We start from the raw sequence: 6,649 nt of genomic DNA, 5'->3' as shown, positions 1-6,649 counted from the left end.
GTTGCCAAACAGAAAGGGCATGCTGACTCAAAGCTAGCCCAAGCAGCCAGGTTCTGCCAGGAGCGAGGTATGCCGCACCCTGTTCCAAGTACTGACCTGTAGGATGGTACCCTCTGCCTCTGGACCTTTCCCCCTCCTCTCTCTTCCTCTCTCACTGGGTGGGAGGCCCTTGTCTGTTCTTTGCAACTAGTATGGAAGTATTGTGTGTCTGGTGACTGTCTATCTGGCAGGGGAAGGCTCGGACATGTAAGGCCCAGCAAAAGACTTTGTACTAAAGGGCTGGACTCTGCCTCTCTCTACCCTCAACTTCCAGGGGCAGCTGTGGGGGCCTCGTCCTGGCTGAGCGTCTCATTTACCCTACTCAGAACCTTCGCAAAACCTCCTGAGACCCTGGTGACTCATAGGACGCAGTGGCAGACTTTCTCTGGAGCAAAGAGCTTCTGAGACCTGTTCTGGCTAGGCAGAGTTCCAGGCTTCGTCCCACCTCTGAACCCTGGCTGTCCCTGTGTCAAGAGTCTGTGCAAAGGTGGGTGTGGGGGAGGGGTTTCAGAGGTGATTGTGCAGGGGAAAGAGGTCCAGGATTGGAGCCGGCGCTGTCAGGAGTCTGTGAGCCCCCACACCATGCCTCACTCAGAAGGTGGGGCATGCATACACATGTACACTTTATCAGCGCAAGAATGCTAAATTTCAGGATGGTCAGGCTCCAAGGCTGGCTTTGCTCAGTCCATCCCCCATGAAACTCTAACCAAGACTAGCCTGGGTGGGTGAGGCCAATGAGGTTTATTCAGTCCCCTCCCAAGTTCAGAACCTAAGTCCCCGAGCATCAGGCTGAAGGGGTTTTTCAAATTCTGGCTCTGCAGTTCCCCGATGTGAAGATCTGAGCAAGCGGCTTTGCCTCTCTGAAGCTGGGAGCCACCATCGGCTCTGGGATAAACAGAAGCAACGGTGTCGAGCCGGTGGCACCAATGCTTGCCAAAGCATCTGAGCTAGAATTCTCTATATGAGCCACGGTCATTCTATAGATGGCCTTCTCTAACGGGTGCTGCTGGTCACAGAGGCTCTCCTGCCGTCTGTGAAAGCAGGAGCCTCACCTGGGCTCCATGCAGAAGGTCCCCAACCAGGTCCAACTGCATCAGTAAGAAGGTCAATCAGGGAAGGTCACCTGTCCAAGGCGGTAGTGATGACAAGGAAGGGTCTTCACACCATACTGGACTGACATCAGTCAGGGATACAGGGATCTGGATGCCAGCATGGGCCACAAGGTTGCCATCCTCCCGGTAACCACAGGACAGTAAAGGGTTCTTGATGGTTTTTTTTTTTTTTTCCTGAGACAGGGTTTCTCTGTATAACCATGACGGTCCTCTGCAGCGCAGGCTGACCTCAAACTCACAGAAATCCACCTGCCTCTGCTTCCACGTACTGCACCACTCCTTTAATGTGGACACTCACTGCTCACATCCCCCCACGCCAGCCATAAGTAGGTGGAGTGCTTCATGGGCACTGGGGAGAGCTATCTCCTCTGAACTGAAGAATTCCCTATTGGAAGGAGAGGGAGGATCTGAGGACTCAAGAAGCTGAGGAAACTTGTAAGTCTCAGGAAGTTACAAAATCTACAAGGCCTCTTTGGGGTTTCTCTGATCAGGAAACAGACCTGCAGAGGGAGAGGAGGCTCCCGTGGAGCTGCCTGCAAGTTCTTTGGGGGTTTTTAAGGGAGATTCTTCATGCATCCTCATCTGAGCTGGGGTGGGCTTTACAGTGACCCCATTGCCTTTGACTCACCCAAGCATCTGTGTTACCCCAGTAAGCTCACCAGTTCACCCCACTAGTTCTGAATGGAGTCATTTCTTTCTCTTTCTTTCTTTCCCTTTTTCTTTCTTTTTTTTGTAAGAATTTTTTTATGTGCATCGGTGTTTTTCCTGCACGTATGTCTCTGTGAGGGTGTCAGATCTTGGAGTTATGAACAGTTGTGAGCTGCCATGTGGGCGCTGGGAAGTGAACCAGGGTCCAGTGCTTTCGACGGCTGAGCCATCTCTCCAGTCTCTGGAATAATTTCTTTTTTTATATATTTATTTATTTGTTTATTATGTATACAGTGTTCTATCTGCAGGCCAGAAGAGGGCACCAGGCCTCATTACAGATGGTTGTGAGCCACCATGTGGTTGCTGGGAATTGAACTCAGGACCTTTGGAAGAGCAGGCAGTGCTCTTAACCACTGAGCCATCTCTCCAGCCCCTGGAATCATTTCTTTAGTCTGCCATTGGTGCCCTATCTGAGGTGACTAGAAGGTTGTTCGGGTCTCCCCAGAAAAATGTCACATGGCAGGGAGACACAGTCCACCTAGCTGAAGAGAAGAATGTCCAATCTGAAGAAGGCACTGGAGCCCCAGTCTGAAAACAGTTCTACTTGGCTTTGTCAATAAATATTTCTTAAAGAGATTCCTGCCATCAACCATGCACGCGGGGGTGAAAGGTGCCTCAGGCCTTCCATAGCAGGGCTCTCTGCAGGGGAGAGAAGTCCAGCAAGTTTCCAAAGGCAGAGAAAAGGCTTGGAGACGTGACAGAAGGCGCTGGAGAGAAGGCTTGCTGGCTGAAAGGTTGAGAGCATGTGGTCCCCTTTGGAGACCCGGGTTCAGTTCCCAGAACCCACATCAGGCAGCTCACAATAGCCCATGACTGTAGAATAATCCCAAGTCCTCTTCTGGCCTCTGCATAAACACAGCTCACGCAGGCGTTCACACATGATACACAAATAAAAATACCTGTTTTTAAAGTAGAGCCAACAGGATGGAGGGAGGGAGCTGTAAGGGAAACTGAGGACTCAAGGGTGAGCGCAGGGCTTTGGGAAGGATATGGAAGACAGAACTCCCTTTAGCATTTGGTTTGGATACCTTGGAGGCTTTCAGACCTCCAAGAGAGAATGTCCAGTACAAGGCAGTTCAGCTGGGAGCTGTGGGGCTCATGGTGAAAATCGAGATACGAGACAACTCAGCCATGAAAGTACTTGTGCAAACACAAGACACAAGTTAAGACCCCAGGACCCGTGTAAAACGGCCACATGTGGTGGCACATGATTGTAATCCCAGTGCTGAGGAGGCAGAGACGGGTGGATCTCTAGGGTTCACTGGCAAGTCAGCTTAGCCTGCTTGGAGAGTTCAGGCCAATGAGAGACCCTGTCTCAAGAAACACCGTGATCTCAGGATGGTGGAGCATACCTTAAACCCAGCACTCAAGAGGTAGGGGCAGGGCGACTCCTGAGATTGAGGCCAATATGGTCTACATGATGAGTTCCAGGTCTGCCAGGGATGCCCCTTTGAAGCTGATTTGACCAATAGCCAGGCAGAATAGAGTTAGGCGGGAAATCCAAGCAAAGATAAAGGGGAAAAAGAAGGTGGAGTCTGGGAGACGCCAGCAGCTGCCAGAGAAGCAAGATGTGAGGTAACAAGCCACGAGCTTCGTGGTAAAATATAAAATAATAGAAATGGATTAATTTAACTTCTAAGAGTTAGTTAATAATAATCCTGAACTAGTAGGCCAAACAGTTTGCAATTATTACAAAGCCTCAGAGTGGTTATTTGGGAACTGGTGGGTGGGAGAGAAACCTCTAGCGACAACACCATCTCCAATAAGCACACACATAAACAACAAGAAAGCAAGATAAATGACTCCTGAGGAACAAAAGCTGAAGTTGACCTCTGGCCTCGACATACATGCATACACATGCACACAAACAAACACAGTAAGCAAAAAAAAAAAAAAAATACCCAGAAGCACTCTCATAGTGCTGGTGGGTGTCTACTGTGACGAGCCAAGTGCTAAAATGGACACACTTTGGCGGAGGAATTCTAGCATCTTATCACACATCACTATCAGACAGTGGACAAAGTATGCACAAACATGGGCAAAGTTCCTCAGGATGACAGTGTTTACAGTGGAACCAAAACCAAGCAAAACAGGCCCTGTAACTTGCTATAGAGTAAATGAAGAAAGGGCATTAACACATAGCATAATATTTTGTTTTTTAAATAACAAAAACTTACTTTACAGATAGATATCAGTGTTTGTATAAGCAGGAAAAATAGCTATAGCAATATGGTAATATTCTAATCATTTAGGGAAAAGGGACTGATGACACTTTCACTAAATTTATTAATTTATTCTCAGTCCTGGGGATCAAACCTAGGGTGCAGTAAATGTCGGGCAAGCACTCTCCCACTGAACTGCATCCCCAGCATCTTTCACTGTTATTTTGAGACATCATCTTGCTAGGCTGCCCGGGCTGATCTTGAGCTCTCCTTGAAGCCTAAGCAGACACTGAATTTGCAATCCTCCTGCTTCAGTTTCCTTAGTAGATGGGATGTCAGGCCTACACCACCAGGCCCAGCATTTTCTTTTCTTTGTACACTGTTTGAGGTTTTGTTTTTGTGAATCATGATAATAGAGAATATTTGACATATGAAAGTTAAAAAATTAATAAAAGAAGGTGTGTGAAACCAGGCAAACAAGCTGCAGACTGCAGAAGAGATTTTTGAAATGGACAGCTCGCCGGGAATTCCCTTTGTGCCCAGGTTCCCCTTAGGGTGGTGACGGGACTCATTCAGAAACTGAACAGTTACTGATAGCCGTGTATGGCAGGGTCAGGAGTGGGTGCAGTTCAGCCAGGCACTGAAATCCTAGAATAGAGGCAGGAGGCTGAAGAGGGGGTGAAGAGGGGGAAAAAAGAAAGTCAGGGGAGCCAGAGTGGCAGATGGGGAGCGGGTGGCAGAGCCACCCACAATAGGACTCCAGTGGCCTTTGCCAACAGAGGGATTGGACATGGTGAGAGACATTGTCTCGGACAGGTCAGCTGAGCAGACGACAGTAAGATCGGCCGTGCAAAGCAAAGGGGTGGGGAGTACTCTGTGACGGCTGAGATTCCCTGTGACCTTCTCTGAGAACATCTGGACAGAGAGTGGAGAACAAAATAATGGTAAAAGTCAAGTGTCCTGCCTTCCTGTAAATCACGGGAGGACACTCGGGAGCCTCCACAGCGGAGCAGCTGCTAACGACAGGGCCGTTGTTCTGGAGAGACCCTTTCTTTAGGGCAGGGCTGTAACACTCGGGCCATGCACACCCTGCCACTATTCTGCAACTCTCCCATGCAAAGCACTAACCTGCACCTTGGGGAACCTGAACGGGTGTAGAAAATTGGACAGATGGCCTATTTGCCCATGTTCCTCCCATGTGCAAGCTGCCCTTACCATACATACCAGTCAGCACTACAGCAGGGAGCTCAGGCGGAGGCCTACCGCGGTCCTGGAAATGGGCTTGGGATATCTGGGCAAATACTTTCAGGTGCCTGGAGGGCAGGCATGGACATCTCGTCTGGCTGGATGAGCTCTTTACCTGCAGGAAACAGTGTAGCAGGAAGAGACCCGAGCCTGGGCCTGTCAAATGCACGCCTTGACACACACGGTCTCCTTAAAGAACAGATGGGGGAGCCAACCAAGAGTGGCGGAAATGTCTCAGCTGTGTGGGCGAACATCCTGGGACTCAACTCAGGAAGTGGGTTTGGGGTTTTAAGGCAAGTGCATTCATACCTGAATAGAAAGTGATTATTTCGGCACCTGTGTTAGGCAAGAGTATCCAGAGGTACAGCACTGCCAGCACAGGGTTCATACATACATGTAGGCAAAACATCCATACACGTAAAATACATGATAATCTTTTTAAAAAAAATTTTTTGAGATAGGGTCTCACTACACAATCTTGCCTGGCATGGAACTTGCTATGTAGATAAGGTTGGCCTCAAACTCACAGAGATCTGCCTGCCTCTGCCCCCCGAGCGCTAGGATTAAAGGCATGCACCATCACACCCAGCTAGATGTGATGCCATGTAATGGTTGGAGTTCACCAGAGGAATGGCATCAGCAGAATGAGCACAAATTACAAAGGAGGTTACTAGACTGGCTCACACACAGTGGCCATCTGTGCCTGGTAGCTGCTTGTTCCTTTGGGCTGATGCTTCAGCAGCCCTAGCCTGGCAGAGAAGAACTGGAGGATTCTTGGAAAGCCACAACGCAAGTCTCTATAGTCACCTCCAAGATGGCCTGACTCTAAACACAAGCAAAAACAACCAATTGTTTTTTAAGAACCAATATGTGTGAAGAACTTCTGAGCAAACGAAAGAACGGATGGAGGCACTTAGTAAGGAAGAAGGCTGAGCAGTCAGACCGGACGAATCCCTTTGCCCATTAAACTTCATAATAAGCTCACCTTAAGAAGGGCGATGCTGACTGGGACCGAAAAGGTGGCCCAGCCTTTAAGAGCGCATATAGTGCTCGGGCAGCGGACCAGAGTTTAGTTCTCAGAACCCATTCAGGGGTCTGATAATTGTCTATCCCCTCCTGGAGATCCGACGCTCTCTTCTGGCCTCCACGGGCAACTGAACTCGTCGTATACACACACACACACACACACACACACACACACACACGTAAATTTTTATCAAGAAAAAAATAAAAGCGTGCTAGCTGGCACAGTGGCACACACGCGTGTCCAGCACTCAGGAAGCTGAGGAGAAGGCGGGAGGATGGTGCGTTTGAGGACAGCCTAGAATACCTAGAACACGTTAGAAAGGCAAGTCTTTGCGATGACGACACGAATGACGTTTA

The sequence above is a fragment of the Myodes glareolus genome, chromosome 4, assembly GCF_982192425.1.
Source record: "Myodes glareolus chromosome 4, mMyoGla1.1, whole genome shotgun sequence".
NCBI classification, from domain to species: domain Eukaryota; kingdom Metazoa; phylum Chordata; class Mammalia; order Rodentia; family Cricetidae; genus Myodes; species Myodes glareolus.
The sequence above is the reverse complement of the archived record's forward strand: the minus strand, read 5'-3'. Positions refer to the sequence as shown.